The sequence below is a fragment of the Lissotriton vulgaris genome, chromosome 4_1, assembly GCF_964263255.1.
Source record: "Lissotriton vulgaris chromosome 4_1, aLisVul1.2, whole genome shotgun sequence".
NCBI classification, from domain to species: Eukaryota; Metazoa; Chordata; class Amphibia; order Caudata; family Salamandridae; genus Lissotriton; species Lissotriton vulgaris.
In genome coordinates, this window is record NC_141691.1 from 1,496,411,358 (window position 1) to 1,496,425,950 (window position 14,593).

At 43.4% G+C, this 14,593-nt stretch overlaps 1 protein-coding gene across 1 annotated transcript in view; it reads right to left on the reverse strand.

Annotated features, from left to right (window-relative positions):
- The window catches only part of ST18 (ST18 C2H2C-type zinc finger transcription factor), a 428,044-nt gene that overhangs the window by 71,449 nt on the left and 342,002 nt on the right, over positions 1 to 14,593 (reverse strand). The window lies entirely within an intron of this gene.

Sequence of the window (14,593 nt, forward strand, 5' to 3'; positions counted from 1 at the left end):
TTGCCAGGCCCAATCCTTCCCTTTTATTACATTTAAGGCGCCCATTAAGTAGGCACAAGGTAGCCCCATGGGCAGGGTGCAGTGTATGTGAAAGGTAGGATATGGACTGGTGACTTTTACATGACCTAATAGTGAAATACCGCTATTATCGTTTTTCACTAATGCAAGGATTATCTCACCCATAGTTTATCGTTGGATCTGCCTTACAACCCTTTACAAGTGCAACTTTCAATTGGGAAGAGATAGAGATTTGGAGTTTAGGTTCCCTGGACTCAGAATTTAAAAAACACACCTTTCTCTTAAGGTGGTTTTTAAATTGTGTGTTTGAAAATGCCACTTTGAGAAAGAGGACATTTTCTTGCTTTACGATCCTGTGCCTCTGCCTGCCTGTGGAATCCAAGTCTGATTTAGACTGACAGTTGGGCTGTTTGTGCAATCACTCTAGACAGTCACATAAAGGGTGCTGAGATGTGCCCTGCATTTACTGATTACCTATCACCTGGCTGATAGTCCTTCCTGAGCTAGAGTGGTGGGAGGAGTTGTCACCGACACCTGAATAGGGCTGTGCATGGCCTCTCAAAATGCTGCCTCCACCTCCCTGTAGTGTGTCTGGAGTCAGGACAGGACAAGGCACAATCTGTGCACTACCAAAACTATCCTTTGAGTTATGCCAACTTCAAAGGGGAAAATAGGTACAAGTATTGGATCTTTAACCACTGGCTTTTAGAACACTTCCGGATCTAGAGGAGACTTTGCCAAGAGGAAGAGGTGGGGTGCTGTCAGGAGGAGTAATGCCCCTTTGCTGTGTTGCTTTGCTGGACTGACCTGCTGGGGCTGCTTCTGTCTTTGAGAGGACCAAAGCTGACCTTTGCTTTGGATAACCTGCTTGGAAGATTCTTCAACGGCTTATAGGTGCTTGCCTCCTGTTAAGAAGTCTCAGGGCCAACAAAGACTTCACCCGCAGCATCCCTGTACCCTGCTGCTGGGAGTTTGGACCTGCCAAGTGTTGCCAATTCCAGTTCTGGGGTCTTGGAGGTGGATCCTGCTGCATAAGACTAAAAAATCGATGCATCGCCTTCTCCAGCACCTGTTTTTCTGATGCAATAATGCATTGCGGGAGAAATTTCCACACACCACCGTGCAGCCAAAAAAATTGACGCAGCGCATGTCCAGGGAGGAAGAAAATAGAGCACCGAGTCTCTGATGACCAAAACCCCGCTACAACTTCAGAACATGCCCTGTTGTGCTGCTGAAAGAATCGACACATCACCCGTTTCCAGCTGGAAGAAGTGGCACAGCAACTGTTTCCTCGCTGCTGCATCGACTCCAGTGCACCAGGATTTGCACGCATTGTACCTGTGTGCCAAGATTTCCATTGCATCATCCGTAGGAGAGAACCGCCTTCGAATTTCCACACATCTCTTCTCCTTAAAGCCTGGCACAGATGCAACACTTCTCCTGTGTGAAGCAGAACTGACGCATCGCTTCCCCAGGGACTCAAGAACCAACGCATTACTGTGATTTCCCATTCTTTTCTCTGTGGCTGTTTTTTCTTGTGGATTTTGACTCACCAAAGGTACTTTGTTCGAAAACCACCACATTCATAGAGTTCTATGGACAGAATTGCTTAACCCTTTCAAAAATTATATTGCCACTGGCCATTGTCCTAACAGCTTGGAATCAGGAACTGATTATCCTCCTCATTTAAAAGGCGACCTTGGATCCCAAGCTTGGTCCAGTTCTTGCCCTATCTCTCTGCTCCCTGCCATTGCTAAGGTTTGTGAGAAGATGGCTAACAAGCAATTGACCTCTTTTATTGAACAACATGATCTCCTGCATCCGGCCCAATAAGGTTTCAGGGCCTCTTACAGCTCAGAGTCAGCATTGGTGGAAATTGCTGAAACCTTTCACAAGACCTTGAATGCTGGGGGCAGGACAGTACTGGTCCTGTTTGATCTGTCTGCCGCCTTTGATACTGTCCCCCATTTACTCCTCCTAGCCCGTCTGCAGAAGATAGGTATCATGGGTTACGCCAGTAAGTGGATACAATCTTTTTTAGAAGGCAGAACCCAACAAGTTTGTAGCCCGCCTTTTACGTCTACTACTCAAGCTCTTTGGACGGGGGTCCCGCAAGGGTCTGTGCTGGGACCACTTTTGTTCAATATTTACATAACCCCTTTTATTCAGCTGGCAGAGGAGTTGGGAGCTAAAGTTGTCACCTATGCCGACAACACTCAGCTCTTGTTCACCGGGAAGAAACATGTGGCATCCACTGCCCATGTTAAAACTTGTCTTGAAGCTGTTTTCAATTGGCTTACGTCCGCGCAGCTCAATTGTAATGAGGATAAAACTGAGATTTTATTCTTCAGTGAGTTCCAACCCTTGTTCTGGCATACTTTGTGGCCGGATGAGTCCCCTAGGTCCTCCCCTCTGGGGCTCCCAGTGAAAAATATCAGGATTTGGTTTGACAAAAAGCTTAGTTCCTACAACCAAATCAGTAAATTAACAGGTACCTGTTTTGGCATCTTGAAGCTTCTTAAAAAATGTTTGCCTCTTTTGCCCCTACCAGCAAAAGAAATGGTCACTTGAGCCCTTGTTACTTCTCATATTGATTATGCGAACGCACTGTATGTCGGTTTACCTGGCTACATCTTGGACAGACTACAGGTGGTCCAAAATGCTGCAGCCCGATTGCTTCTCAATCTCCCAAAATGTACCAGTGTTAGGCAGTATCTGTGCAGCCTGCACTGGTTACCTGTTAAGGCAAGGGTTACATTTAAGGCCCTGGAAATGGCCCATGCTGCTCTTTATGAGTATGGCCATGCCTATCTCAGGAAGGGCTTTCAGTTCTACGTCCCCAGCAGGCACTTGGGTTTCTCTAAAATGCTAATTGCAACCATTCCAAGATTCCGCCTGAAAAGGAAGGGTGGCAGTTCTATTGGCCTGCTTGGCCGCTATGGCTTGGAACTCTTTCCCTTTTGACGTACGCATCCTACAGAACCCTATCCAATTTAGGAAAAAACTTAAAACCCTCTCTTTCAACTGAGAAGGTTCCTGTTTCTCCTATTCTTTTTCCTTTCTGTTTCTTGCTGTTGGGCTCACACCAGGACACTCTCATGAGTAGATATGCGCATTTTAAACTCTGCTAACATAACATTACATATTTTGAGTTCCGTCTGTTGTATTTTTGTCGTTTTAGTCTTGTTTGGTTTAGATAAAAATAGTTCATTTTTCTAAACCAGTGAGGTGCCCATTTGCAATGTTTTCACTGCTTTACTGTGTGTGTTTAGTACAAATACTTTACACATTGCCTCTGAGATAAGCCTGACTGCTCATAACACCCTACCATAGGGGTGAGCAGGGCTATCTTGAATGTGTAACTCGCTTACCCTGTCTAGAAGGAAGGGTCTCTACTTGGACATGGTGTATACCACTGCCAACTAGAGACCCCGATTTTTAACATTGGTGGCAGTGGTGGGATAGGACATACAGTGATTGGTGTACACTACTTCATAGCGCAGACCATCATATGCCACATATTTCTTTCCTTTTTAAGTTTTTTGTTTGCCTTCTGGATATTTTGTTGATACTTGGAACTCTGGTTGATTGCTGAACCTGTGAGGCCTTGATAAAATGGCAATCACCTGCTGGAACATGTGCAGCTATTCTATGTTATGGGTTTGCCCTGCCCCATCTCACTATAACTTCCTCGCTCCAGAATGTAATGAGGTAAACACCTATGAGAAACAAATCAGGGCTTCCATCTGTTCTGAGATGGTCCTAAGGCAGGGGGCTGATAAGAGGATTGGGAAGAGGAAGATTATGACTCAGTGTACTGAAGACTAATAGTAGGTAATTTGTGAATTACATTCTTGTCCAGCTTCCTCTTCCCAGTCCTTTCTTTGGGAGGATGTAAACAAGTCAATAACGAAGAACACCAAAGACAAAGCTGAGATGCATCTACAAACAAATACAAATGTTTACTTATCTATGCATGAATAAATGGTTTCTGATATTTATACTTCATCACAAAACTTTTCTTGTACTGAATTTAAAACAACTAAGTGATAATATTTAACAAAAGTAAGTGAGTGGACCCATGTAGCCACTTTACAGATCTTCTGCAGTGGAACTCCACTTACTTCTGCTCAAGAAAGGACCTAAGCCTCCCCCATGGAGGTTACTTACCTACTGCAATGTAAAGCTGACAAATGATATAATATATCCAACCACTTAATGTAGCTATTGAGAGTTATTCTTTTCATGGGACCCTCCCCCCAAAGCTCATAAATATTGTGTCAGAAGGATGGAAACATTTAGCATGAAATAAATAGATCAAACACTATGTACATTTAGAGGATGAGGAGGACCTTCTATTCCTTTGGACTGAAATACTGAAGACAATGTTTATCCCCTGTGAAAAGGGAAATTGAGAGGACACATTTTTGATGAACCCTTTCCTTGGTCCTAGAATCCCTCTGTCCAGAAAAAAAATAGAAAATGGAACTGAAATGACTAAATCTCTATCTCAAATACTCTACCATCTGAAGTCATCCCAATTAAACATTCAACATTTTCTGATTACACAGTGTAAATTCTGGAAAGTAAAAAGTTCAAGGGGAGGCTCCTACAAGAAGGGATAGAACAATGTATCATAGGATTATGTTCAAGAACGTTTAAGAAACCTAGTGACCATAGACAGAATTTCAGCTAACAAAGACCAATATTTTCTAAAATGACAGATAGTTACAAATATGCAAGGCAAAAAAAATCTAGTCCTTTTGAAATTCTTGGATAGCTAAAACTAGATAACTTGAATATCTATGTAATTGGAAACCTTCCCTCTCAACATCCATGACCTGAAAAGAAGACTGATGGGAGCTAGATGAAATGGACGAGAAAATTACAGAGGCGGAAGAGATATACAAAGATGAATGGGTGAGCAGGAGGGGGATTGCGGATTACAGCCAGGTATAAATGGGGATTGGTATGTAGCCACATAAACAAGGACATTCCCTGACAAAAACTTTAGCTAAGGCATAGTTAAGATAGACAGTAGACAAACATTGCACACAACATACAACTTCAAAGATTGCACTTAGGCAAATTGATGGAATATGTCGACTTTCTACATATAAAAAAGTCATTTTCCAGCCATTTTGGAAGCACCTCAATCCGGCCTGGACTCAGGATTTTTACTAATGAATCTTACAGATGGCCAAATGTTTCATTTTCCGAGAATTTCTTAATAGAGCATGATTTTCAAAATCAGTACTTCTGAGACGTTTCTATACAGATAAACCAAATTATTGAACCTCCATCTTGTTTTGTAAATATTTTCCCTCAATTATTGGCTCTTCCCTTTCCTCCGGCATATGTTTTCATTTTCCTAGTTTTTGTAGAATTGCAAAATGGTGCCTATATGGCCCCAAGATGAGCACATTTCACCAGAACAGATTCCAATAACCAGCCAACATGATTCCTCACTCTTTTATGGCTATCTAGCAGAAACCATTGTCTCAGCCAATCAGCTTCAGTTTTATGTTTAAAAATGTGACTCTCAACTTGAAGAAAAAAAAGAATTTCATGAGGATAATAGCTGGTGCACAATTACATCAAACAGAAAAATCTCTGTTGTTTAAACCCTTTCTTCCTGCCGCATCTGATGCAATTCAGTCCAGTAATTTTTCTGTGCTTTTGAGAAAAAACACTGCGATTTTGAGTAGTAAAAGTAGCTTTTGTACCCCCTTGTAGCCTATCCCCCAGAATCTTGTAGCTCAAGCTCCACTGATGAGTCTTTCTTCCAAGTCTATTTGCAGTTACCAACATGCTGGGAGGGTTATTTGAAGGCTGAACCAATGGCAACCAACTCAATGACAGCGTTTCGAAGTGGATTCATGTCACAAGGCAGGGCTACACACTAATAATACAATAACATACAGACATGCAAGCAAACACACACACACACTAATGTCACACTGAAATACCCAATGTATCTCTTCACCGCCAAACACCCTCGTACCTGATAAGAAATTCCGGATTGATATATACACTTTTTTTTCAGATGACAAGTGTGTAAGCAATGCACGTACAGGGTTGTGCGTGAAGTTTAAAGCGTGCATACGTTGGTTTCAATCACCAGAAATATGAAAAACATGAGTGAACTTTCCATTTCGAAAAGGTGCTAGAATTGCTGTTTGCTTTTTAGCATACACCACATATGCCTTTCTGTCTAAACAGGTGGGACAGACACCAAAACATTCAGCAGCCTGCTTGGCAGGCAGCAGCCGGGAGGATAACGATAGACTGTACTGCGTGTTGCCACCTCTGCAGGGGTGACTGTAAAGCAGCGAATATCTTTGACAGGTTTTGGCAGAGGAACTGAACAGGCGAGAGGGAGCTGTGAGCACAGCCGGCGAGGCTGGAAGCGTGTCGAATAAAGGCCTGCTGCCTTTGGTCCTGTTGCGGAGATTAGCGACAAAAGACCCCGGTTCCCATGGCACTGTGGCCCAGGTAAGTGCTGTGCTGTCATGAGCACTTGAATCAAAGCATAGCAAATGGCAGGCAAAATAAATAGAGAGCTAAAACTGCGACGATGCACCCTGTAGAACAGTTGGCTGAGAAGTAAATGTTGTCTACAGTGTGGCATTGCCGTGGCACTGCAGAGAAGCTCTTAATGTGTAGCAGGTGCTTTAGCTCAGCGTATATTACCTTTTCTTCTCTGGCCATCATCCTTACATTCGTCCAGGCTTTTTCTCTTCACCATTTACCTGTTACTGGTTCCCGGCTCATGTGAAGGTATAATGCTTCCCGTTCCCCTTTTAAAGCTATCTCTGTTCACTTATTCAAATATTCATCGGTGTCTATTTTCCTAGTTTGGTATCTCCTGTTTATCGCTGTTATGCATGGTGGTTATTATTTAAAGGTACAAACCAATGACTGAACAAGCAACGGCAAAACCAGTAGGCCTGGGCTTAAACAAGCTCAAATGATGGTTATCTTTTTTTTTTATTGCAGCCATTTGCCAAAAAAAAATGAAAAAAGAAAACATTCGGCTGCTTAAATGTGCCAACCACTTACAGCAAAAATGCAAAATTTCAAAATGTACTAACCATTTCACAAAATGTTTATAGAAGAGCAAGGCTGTCTTATATGCCTTATTTGATATTTGATATTTGATATTTATGGGTATTTGTAGAGCGCAAACTTTCACTCCGGAAGGAGCATCTTGGCGCTAGTGTACTCAGAATAGATATAGATATAATTTAGGGCCTGATTTGGAGTTTGATGGATGGGTGCATGCCAGACCTGTCAACCTTAGGGTTGTTTTCCACAAAGAAATTGCCTTACTCCTCCATATTTTTCTGATCTTGTTCTTCTTAGACTTAAGATTCTGTTCACTTTACAACTGCTAACCAGTGCTAAAGTGCATGTGCTCACCCTTTAAAACATGATAACATTGGCTTGTCCTCAATTGGCATTTTTGATTTACTTATAAGTCCCTAGTAAAGTGGTACTACATGTACCCAGGGCCTGTAAATGTAATGCTACTAGTGGGCCTGCAGCACTGTTTGTACCACTCACTTAATTAGCTCTATATACACGTATCAGGCTTCCCATAGCAGCCTCTGTGAGCAATTTTAAACTGCCATTTTAACCTGGCAAACTATACATTTTGCCAGGCTCGAACCTGCCTTTCAAGTATATATGTCACCCCTAGGGTAGGCCCAAAACGCCCATAGGGCAGGATGCAATGTATTTAAACGTAGGATATGTAGTTTTAAGTTTTACGTGTCCTGGTAGTGAAAAATTCTTAAATTTGTTTCTCACTACTGCAGGGCCTGCATTTCCTATTGGATAACACTGGAGTTACCTTATTACTTTTAATAAACTGCAACTTCCAAATGGGAACAAGTAAACAGGTCATTTTTGGTGTCTTTGGAATTGCAGTGCAAAGTTTCTGCCTTAGCCATTTAGTGCCTGCAGCCTGTCTCTGGGTCACATGACTGGGCGTAGTTGGCAGTTAGTCCTTTTATATTCCTCATAGACAGTTATTCACAATAGAGAGCTTAGGTGCACCTGAACGGGCCATCACTGCCAGGATAAAGTAAATATACTTTGTCTTGCTTTCACACAAAGGATTGCATAACCCCTGTAGTTAGTCTGGAGGCAGGGCAGGGGAGGCAGGAAGGCTGCACACGTCAAAGGGAAACCTCTTGAAGCTGGACCCCAGACACCAACTCTTCAGTACACTTTTGTACCTTTGGAATACCTTGCCAGAAAGAAGGACTGCTGTGCTGCTGGAAGAACTGCGGTGCTGCTGGAAGGACAGACAGTCTGCTGGACTGCTGTCCTGAAGAACTGCTGCCCTGCTGTGCTGACCTGCTGCCCTCTTGCTTGGGTGCGAAGATAACTGGACTCCCTCTTTACCACAGTAGAGGGTTTGTCATAGTGAGTACAATGACAGGAAACATGACGAGGCTGCTCCACTGTAAGCCACTATTGCAGCTTGAAGTAATTTCAACCATTTGCCCATGCTAACCTATGGGAAGAGCACATTTGTACCTGCCCTGCCTTTCACCTACCACCCGCTTCACCCCTTAAGATTTACCCTAGGGGTGCTTTAGTAGTAGTGAAAGGTGCCCTCAGAATTTGCCAGTGGTTTAGAAAGGCCTGCATAAGTGCAACTGTACATACACACAGGCCTGCAATGGCAGGCTCGAGACTTGTTTTAAAAAATATCATACATGCAAGTGCGCACACACAGGCCTGTTTGAAAACATCAGGTAACTACCACTTCCTAACATGTGTAGGAAGGGTGTATGCACTTTCACACTGCATTTACAGTGGGAAAGTGCCCATAGCCCTAAGGTCAAAAGCAGAGAATGAGCATAACCCCGGTGGTGTCCCACTGGAAGAGCTGACCTCCTAAGTAGGGAAAACCCACATGGGAGTTCTTTGCTAACCAGCATGTAACTCCCTTGTATACTTGCTCCCCCCCTCAGGGCTTACCCTAGGATTTCTCTAGTGTTAGTGGAAGGCCCACCCAGGGTTGTCTAATGAGTGAGAACTGCCAACCTGAGTCTACGTGCAACTGTGCTCCCACAGACCTGCTGTGGCAGGTATGATATATTTTTGACAGGCTATTCTGGTGGGTGGCAAAATCAGTGCTGCGTCCCACTTTTCACAAGTGCAGGACCTGCCCTGGGTATGTGGTGTACCTTTTCACAGGGCACTCACAGATATTAGTAAGCACCACTTCCTGGCATGTGGAGGAAGGGTGCACATGCTTTTACACTGCGTTACAGTGGGAAAGTGTCCACAGTCCTAAGGCCAGTAAGGAGAATCAGCAAAAACCAGGAGGAAAGAAGCAAAATGTTTTAGGGAAATCCTCTAAGAGGGTCCTGTCCAACAATTGGCTTATACCCAATTAGCATGGTTAGCAAAACGTTTTAGGGAAATCCACTAAGACGGGTCATGTCAGAAAATTGGCTTATACCCAATTAGCATAGTTAAAATACTTGTAAGCCTGTAGTAAAGTGGCACTGCCTGTGCCTAGCGCATGTAAATTAAATGCTACTAGTGGGCCTACAGGACTGATTGTGCCACTCTCCTAAGTAGCACTTTAAACATGTCTCAGGCGTGCCATTGCATCTTGTGTGTGCAATTCTAAACTGCCATTTCAACCTGGCAAAGTAAACCTTTTGAGAGGCCCAAACCTTCCTTTTTAATACATGTAAATCACTTCTCTCCTAGGGTAGGCCCTGGACAGGCTATAGAGCAGTGTGCAATCTGTTTAAAATGGAGGACGTAAACGTTTACATTTTACATGTCTTAGGAGTAAAAAAAAACTCTTGAATTTGTTTTTCACTATTGTAAGGCCTACTTTTCCCATAATATAACATTGGGGTTACCTTATTATATTTTATAAATGTAATTTCCAAATGAGAACATGTACCCAGATTATGGTTGGTATATCTGGTTTTGTTTGGTTTTATATAATCCTAACTTACGGTGAAGTTGGATTTCAAAGTACAATTTTTAAAAATGCCGCTTTTAGAAAGATGCCAAAACAACAGTTGATTGACAGAATGCAGGACAATATCATACATTCACCCCAGTACAGAGATCTGGGCCTAAATCCATCGTTTTTTGCTCACCATGCATTCCAGTTTGAACCCAGCCAAATACAAACCAGTCTTGACCCTGTGTTTCATGGGAACAGTCCAGCCTGAACTGCCAAGCCAGGTCCTCCCTGGACTGGAAACAAGCATCCTAGTAGCGGTTTCGGGTTTTCACCCCCTCTTCAGCCAGGATAGCTTGATTCCAGTGGCATGGAGAGCATGAGACCCATGTCTGGGCATACCAGTCCCACTCAGGTTGACAAATGCCAAAACAACCGTTGATGAACAGAATGCAGAACAATGTCATACATTCACCCCAGTACAGAGATCTGGGCCTAAATCCATCGTTTTTTTGCTCACCATGCCATTCCAGTTTGAACCCAGTCATATGCAAATCAGTCTTGACCCTGTGCCTCATGGGAACAGTCCAGCCCAAACCGCCAAGCTAGGTCCTCCCTGGACTGGAAACAAGCATCATAGGACCGGTTTCGGGATTTCACCACTCTTCAGGCAGGATAGCTTGATTCCAGTGGCATGGAGAGCACAGGACCCACGTCTGGGTATACCCGTCCCACTTGGGGTGACAAAAATGTAAAAACAAAAGATGATGGACAGAATGCAGAACAATGTTTTTATTTGTTCTGCATTCCATCCATCAATTGTGTGTCTTTGGTTTCTCGCCCTAAGTGCACCAGGTATGCCCAGACGTGGGTCCTGGGCTCAATGTGCTTTTGGAATCAAGCTATCCTGGCTAAATTAGAAAACATAGAGTCAATTTTAATAAAACAAATGACATCAAAGCAACAAAAAAACTCCATTAATGAGAACCAGATCAAAGCTTTTTTTTAAACGTTTAATTAAAAAGAGTATCAAAAGTGACTAAGCAACATTGATAGTCTATGCAAGTGGTAGACAGGTGCAGAGGGTTTCTAAGTCCCACCTGAGAAAGGAACGTTCCTACTTTCATGAAGAAAAATGTTCACATTTCTTCTAAGTCCTGTGGCCTCTGCCTTGGAACTGAACGCTGGATACCTCAAGAAGGTTGGTCCAGCTGGCACTCTAGAGCCTTAGATTTTCATCACTGAACATTTTCTAAATGTCAGAGCCGAATGGGACTTAGTCACTTTTTCGGCGTGCCAGGTTCTCTGAGTGGGGTGAAACTGAAATCCAATCTGATGATGTAGAATTGGTGTTCAAATACTTTTTACTTTTTCCTTTGGGTCCTGCTTAATATCTGGAGGGAAATGCTACACTGTTTCCAAATATTTTTCTGGTTCCCAAACAACCACAATAGTGAGTATTTGAGCACCCCATCACCCAGGACCCCAAGGAAAGGTACATGGAGACTCTCAGGATGTCAGACTGAGGCCAATAGAAAAATACAGCCCAGTAACTGTTGCCACAGGTCAGCTGGGCACATCAGGGAAAATGCTTCTTGTATCGTATTGTGTCCCTGTAGCCACACAAGAGGTCAGCCAGCTGACCCTTGGAGTTCACTTCTTTGTCCTAGGTAGAAAAGTGAGCAGGTGCAGTCCTTTAAGACTCTTCATCATCCATAGATGGCAGATATAGCTCTCTTCTGATCTTCTGCTGCTCCAGAGAATCTTCAGAGAATGGTTCCTTGGGGTAGTTACATTTATGCCTGGCACAAGCTAGTGTGTGTGGATGACTTAAGGCTCTTCACTAGCCAATGGGGTAAAAGGTTCCAGGAGCAATCCAATCCACTTTTACAGCAGTTCCAGTTTGCCCTGTTGCAAACATTCCCACAGCGCACCTTATTCCCAAACTCCAAGCTGGGGAAGCCCCTCTCCCCTTGTACAAAGGAAGTGGGCCCACCCAGAGGTGTGGCTACAGTAATGAAAGTCACCTCTTCAGCCATTATTCAAAACCTGTTCTAGGGTAGCTTCCCTACCACTGGATGTGTTGGCAACTTGACTATGGGAACAAAGGCTGTGCCTTTCCAGGTCTAACCTGACATTTACTAGTGGTAGGGAAAGACTCCTTGAGGTTAAGTAAGCTACTAGACCCGCCCCAATTAGTCTTCCTCCCAGGGAAAGAAAATGCCTCCCCAATTTATGGTCATAGTCCCAGCTCTGGGATCAGTTTTCAAACTCCAGTTGGAAAGCTAATGTAAATGAGCCTTCAAGAGCTTCAGACTGGAAAAAGATGACTTTCTAATAGTTACTTTTCCCAAATATTTATTAAAAATCCAAATTTAACATGAAATTGAACTTTTAATAAATATTAAAAAAAGAGTGGTTGAATTATACTTGTGTCTGGTTCTAAACCAAAGATACAAAATTCATACTTTAATCCATACTCTGGTTTTCTGTATAAGTAGCCAGGCCTGTATAAGATAGCCAGGCCAGTGATATAAGCTTACAGGGCCTTGTCACTGTAGGGAGATGGTGACATTATTTTTCAAATGTCCAACCTTTAAATACCCTGCACTCTGCCTTGTGGACTACAAGTCTTACATAAGAGTGACTTAATAATATTTAAAAGGGAGGTCTTATGCCTGTCAAAAGGGTTATTTTGACAGGTCGCACTGCACAGTATGCACTGCAGCAATCAGGCTACAATGGTAGGTCTGAAGCCATGCGTTTTAGGCACACTCTCTGAAAGGTTGTTGAAGTTGGCCCTTTCTGCTGTGTCACAACAACCTTTTTAACTTCACCCTCTAGGCACTCTACCATTGTTAACCAGTGCTAAAGTGCTTCTACTCTATCCTTTAAACATGGTAGAATTGGCTTGTGTGCACATGACACATTTAATTTACTTTTAAGTCCCTAGTAAAGTGGTGCCCCTTGTACCCAGAAACTGTAAATTAAATGCTAATAGTAGGCCTGCAGCACTTATTGTGCCACCCAATCAAGTTGCCCTCAGTCAGGTCTTCTACTGCAGTGTGTAGTGTTAAAACTTCAATTTCAAACTGGCAAAACAAACCTTTTGCCAGGCCGAACCCTTCTTTTTTTAATACATATAATTTACGCCTAGGGTAGGCACTGAACAGCCCAAAAGGCACAGTGCAGTGTCCTTAAAAGTTTGGCATGCACTTTTAAGTTTTACAAGTCTTGGTAGTGAAAAACAACAAAATGTGTTTTTTCACTACTGCAAAGCCTACCCCTACTGTAGGATAACATTGTGTTACATTATTGCATTTAGTAAATGATAACTTTCTATTTGAAGCAGGTTGACAGCTTGATTTTGGTGTCTAAATGTTTATAATTAAAAGCCTTCTTTAATGGTAAAGTCAGATTTTTAGTCCCAATTCTGAAAAGGCCACTTTTAGAAAGTTGGCATTTTCTTGTCTTAACTATTTGGTGCATGAAGCCTGTTCCTCGGTCACATGACTAGGGTTAGCTGTCAGTTTGTCTTTGAGTATTCCTCCCAGACAGTAAGACAAAGGGAACCTAAGTGTGGCAGAATTGGCTACTCTGATTTTACGATGGGCATGAGCTGTCACCTACCACACCTGAACATCACAAAGGCTCTGACTGAGCCCTCTCACTGAAGGTTTGAAACTCCTCTTTTTTGGACCCAGGCAAACTGGGGGAAGGGCATGGTGAAGGGGATGCCTCTAGAAACGCCTCATACTTCAAATTGGGCATCATGTTTAAATATTGAATCTCAGACCCCCCAACTCTGCAGTGCACTCCTGTGCCTGTGGATTCTACAGACAAAGCACTGCTGTCCTCCTGTGCTGCCAGAAGGACTGCCACTCTGATTCCTTGCTGCACTACTTGCTGAGAAGTATGGCTGGACCTGCACCCTACAACCAAGGCCAAAGTGACTTCCAGGGTTAGTCAGCTGACCTCCTGTTCTGATCTACAGGGAAATAATAAGCTCCAAGTGCTCCCTGAAATTGCCCAACTTACCTGCTGCCTGGACCTGCCTGAGCCCAGCTGGCCTCTGTTGGAGTGAGTTCTGGATCCCCAATGTGTGCCCCTCTGGCCCTGGAGCTTTTGTGTGGCCTCAGGTGTGCTCCCCTGAAGTTTTTGGGTTATTCGCTAACATGAAGATCTTGCTGCCTGTGCTGCCCACCAATGCGAAGTTCTGCTGCACCAGACTCTTTACATGACAGCGACCGCCAATGGCACACGGCAGCAAGATATCGTATCTCACACTACGTGAATCTCAAGGAACGACATCTGTGACCCCCAAAAAGATCTTCATGCTAGAGTGATATCCACTCATGATACACGGGCTGCTCTTAATGGCACTTCGATCTGCCATTCACTCCATGCTCCTTGCAGCCCCTTTGACTGAAAACTTAATTATGTGCTGGACTGTGAAGGTAATTCTTTTAGTGGGACGATTCTGGTCCTTGCACCTGGCCCATGCTCATCGGGGTCAGCATGAACTTGTGACTTTCTCTGGGTCTCGCACAACCAGATAGCAGTAAATTTGTCCATCGTGGATAAGGCAGTTTACTAAGTTAAATTGCAGAAGCACAGACAGTTTACTCC